At 40.9% G+C, this 4,496-nt stretch overlaps 1 protein-coding gene across 1 annotated transcript in view; it reads left to right on the top strand.

Annotated features, from left to right (window-relative positions):
* Positions 1-4,496, top strand: part of LOC106870605 (centrosomal protein of 104 kDa) — a 293,281-nt gene that overhangs the window by 261,183 nt on the left and 27,602 nt on the right. The window lies entirely within an intron of this gene.

Here is a 4,496-nt window from a genome sequence, read left to right as displayed (position 1 = left end):
GCTCCTTCAGACTACCATTTGTTTCGTAGTTTACAGAATCATTTGGAGAACATAACTTTCGCAAGCCAGGAGGAGGTCGAAACTGACATTTCCGAGTTCTTCGCTTTGAAACCAAAAGAGTTTTACATTGATGGGATTAAAAAGCTTGTAAATAGATAGAAGGAAGTCATAGATAATCAGGGAAAGTACATTGATGATTAAATTACAATTAAATATAACATTTGATCACTTGTTTTCTTTATTCAAAATTCAGGCAGAACTTAATGGATGACCTGATAGATGTTTGTGTCACATATATGCAAAGTTTCGTGAATATTGGTTCAGTGCTTTAGGAACTAAGTTGGTAACAGACAGATGAACAGACAGACAGAAATTGCCATTTATATATCATCATCATCATTTAACATTTATTTTCTATGCAGGCATGATGGGTTCTTTCAGTTTCCTTACACCAAATCCACTTTATTTGGGGCTATAGTGGAAAACACTTTACCAGGGTGTTGTACCAGTGAGACTGAACCTGAAACCATGTGCTTGGGAAGCAGACTACTTACCCACAGGAGAAGGCCTGTGCATATACCATTATCATTTTATGATTTATTCTGTGATAAGGCACAACACTTTTTGTGGTTAAGGTTAACCTCTTACCCAGCAAAGACGAGTTAACTTGTCTTCACCCAATTTGTCTTTTTCAGAGTGCGATGACAAAGCTTGTTCAATACATATAATTTCCAAAATGGTTACAGATGAGTTTATACATCAATTCTCTGCATTTCTTGGTTTTTATCTGGTTGCAGGGAAAGGGAGTTAAGATACTACTGTAGAGTGACCCCACCTTGGGTCATGAATGAGCATAGGATTGCACTTAGAAAGTTCCCCTCTGAGTCACAAGCCTGGGCAAGTTTGTTCACGGAAGATCAGCAGTACCCCCTCCCATACCAGCCTTCCCTCTCAACGTCATCGTTGTTATCCAAGGGAAAGGCAAAGGCATATACATCTTGGCACCAGTGATGTCGGAACTCATTTCTACAGATGAGTGAAGCAACATGAAATAAAGTGTCTTGCTCAAGAACACAATACACAGCCCAGTCCGGGAATCAAACTCACTACTACATGATCGTAAGCTCGACACTCTAACCACTGAGCCATGCACCTTCACATACTACTGTATAACTCTCTATAATATTTATGAATTCAAGACATTTGGCATTAAATTTCATCCAGATTTTTTTTTTTTATTGCGTAGTGATGAGAAAAAGAGGTGCCTGTATCCCTTTACAGGAATTCAAAGACAGGCAGGTGGGGAGGAAGGAATGAAAGTACACTCAAACTAGAGACCTAGCTTGAATGCTTCCAACTGACTGGACTTTACTAAATGCATCCAAAGGAGTGGTAGTAAACTGAGAAATGGATAGTCTGGTGCCCTTGTAGGCCACATTGGGATTTGAACCCACAATGCAAAGGGCCTGAGTAAATATCACTCAGCAATCTCAACCAGGGCACTCATGAATGATTCCACTACTCCATTACTTTAAATTCGCATTTTATTAATTGACCCAGAAGGATGAAAAAGCAAAGCTGACTTGGGTGAGATTTGAAACAGGGAAAAAATAATATAAGTTATTTCCCCTGAAAGATTCTGAAACTTTCCAATCCTTCTTTTCCAAACTGGTCTGCATCTTGGAATCAATCTAACTCAAAGTCTGAAGTCACTAATAAGCAACCTATATTGAGATGTACATTCTTTTCTTTCTCTCCCTCCGAAAACACACACACACACACACACACACACACACACACACACACACTATATTTATATATATGTACAGATGTATACATGTATGTATATATGTATGTCTTTGTATTTGTGTTTGTCCTCTACCAATGTTTGACAGACGGTGTTAGTTTGTTTACAACCGCATAGCTAAATGGTTTGTCCCAAAGAGACTGACAGAATAAGTACTAGGCTTAAAAAAGATAAGTACAAGAGTCAATTTGTTCAACTAAAACCCTTTCAAGGCAGTGCCCCAGCATGGCCACACTCCAATGACTGAAACGAATGAAATAAATGATGTACCATTACAGAGTATTACTCTTTTACTCCTTTACTGGTTTCAGTCATTTGACTGTGGCCATGCTGGAGCACCACCTTCAGTCCAGCAAATCGACCCCAAGACTTATTCGTTGTAAGCCTAGTACTTATTCTATCAGTCTCTTTTGCCGAACCGCTAAGTTATGGGGATGTAAACACACCAGCATCGGTTGTCAAGTGATGTTGGGTGTGGGGACAAACACATGCACACACATACACACATACATACATATATACATATATATATATATACATATATACGACGGGCTTCTTTCAGTTTCCGTCTACCAAATCCACTCACAAGGCTTTGGTCGGCCCGAGGCTATAGTAGAAGACACTTGCCCAAGGTGCCACAGAGTGGGACTGAACCCAGAACCATGAATTATTTTAATCTTGTTTCATCAACATTTTAAGATTATATTATAATTATGTAGAATTTCTTTGTATATTCTTTGAGGAAAGTGTCAAACACACAATGATAATCAAGAAGCTATTGATCTTCCTGTTAAAAAACTATTTTACATTTCCTTGTTGTATTGATTTCTGTCAGTATGCATGTCCAGGCATTAATCTCTTAACATTTTCCTTAAACAATATTAGTTGCCTTCTGTATAACATTTAGGGTGTCATGAACGATCTCTTTCAATATTTTACCAACTTCAGTTCTGATATACCCACGGGTATATGGCATAGTGGTTAAGAGCACGGGCTACTAAACCCCAAGATTCCGAGTTCGATTTCAGCGCCTCCATGATGGGACGTTGGACTGACGGTCCGGTCGAGTTGCTTGGGGGTCTGGTTTGGTCTGGACCTCCAGATGGAGAAGAACTGGAATGAGATAACGAATAGGGTGGTCACTCTCGCCTGGCAATGGGCCAAGAGGAAGCTGTCCCTTAAAGGTCAAATGGAGGTAATGAACATGTACATTGCTTCTGTCATCTACTACCACCAGACCATTGTGCCTTGTCCTGACCCTACCATCACCAAACTAGAACACATTCTCTTCTGCTTCTTGTAGAAAGGATGTATTCCGATGGTCTGGCAATCCGTTTGCTGCCAACACCTTTTAAAAGGAGGGCTGGGCATGCCATGGTTGATGATGTGCAGACACGCGCTGACACTGTGACATCTACGGCTCTATGTAGACGACGGTGAACAGGTGTGGTCACCGTTTGTGAGGCGCAATTTCCCGCAGCTCATCTCCATGACCAAACTGCAGTCATGGATCAAAAAAGAGGCCAAGGAAGGGTGAATGGCAATGCAAGTGTCGCATTGCTCTCAAGCAACAATGCCGTCCCGGGTTGACCTTGAGCAGCTTCAACACAACCAAAGCATTCTATAGGGGATTAGTGGAGGGGAGGTACAACAATGATCTCGGGGCAAACCTGGGCGTCAACGTGGAATACCTGACCCACCTGTTCAAGACAACTTTCGAGCCAGGACCTATGGACAACTTCCAGAGATCCCTGGCCTGGCAGTGCTATCAAGAAGTTCTACCCATTTGGGATAAGCTCTACAGGTATGACTCGAGAAACACTGGGCCGACCTGCCCGAAATGTGGTCAGAGCGACGAAACCATTCTGCACGCACTCGTGCAGTGTCCAACTATTTCCGACCTGTGGGCTTATGCCGAACGACTGCTGTCACGCGTGGGACGAGTCAGTTTATCAACTGAGTCTATCGTCAATATCGTCATGCCTCCTTCCGTTAAACGGGAAGGAAGAGGCTTTTACATCGTACTTGTGACTATGGCGAAAGAATGTGTATGGTGGACGTGTCTCAAAGGTCTAGAGACAAACATTTTCCTCTCTCGTGAATCTCTCATCAACTTCTTCAAGTATCACTCGAAGAAGAAGGTGAGAGTAGAAAGGGAAGTTTTGTCTAGTGAATGCTTCAATAAAAGATGGGTAAATGTAGCAAGGATGGCACATGTGAATGACGGAGCCACCTTGAGCATAATCCTATGAACAAAAAAAAAAAAAGGAAGGAGAAAGAGTCGCTTACTGTAATGCGTTTTTTTGTATGACATTATTGCATTATTGCACGAAGTTACCGTGGTCTTTTCCATAGGCTTTTCTTTCCACAGATAAACCTAATCTGTTTCCCATCTTACACTATGATCCTTCTGTAATACACAATCCTTATTGATCGTTTTTTTTTTTTCTACCATGATCCCTTTTGATCAAAATTCTACCCCACCCCTTTTTTTTTCTTTCCTTCCCAAAAAGTAAAGCTCTATTTTGTATTTTGTCCCCTCTGTATTCATGCCTGTGTGGCCAATAAAGAAACATATATTCTCAACCAATATATATATATATATATTTGTTGTTGTACTTGGGGATGGTCATATTGCCAGTTTAGCCAATAAAAACACACGCACTTTATATTTGGTGTTAATTTGCTT

Source organism: Octopus bimaculoides, chromosome 16, assembly GCF_001194135.2.
Source record: "Octopus bimaculoides isolate UCB-OBI-ISO-001 chromosome 16, ASM119413v2, whole genome shotgun sequence".
Classification (NCBI taxonomy): domain Eukaryota; kingdom Metazoa; phylum Mollusca; class Cephalopoda; order Octopoda; family Octopodidae; genus Octopus; species Octopus bimaculoides.
The sequence above is the reverse complement of the archived record's forward strand: the minus strand, read 5'-3'. Positions and strand labels throughout refer to the sequence as shown.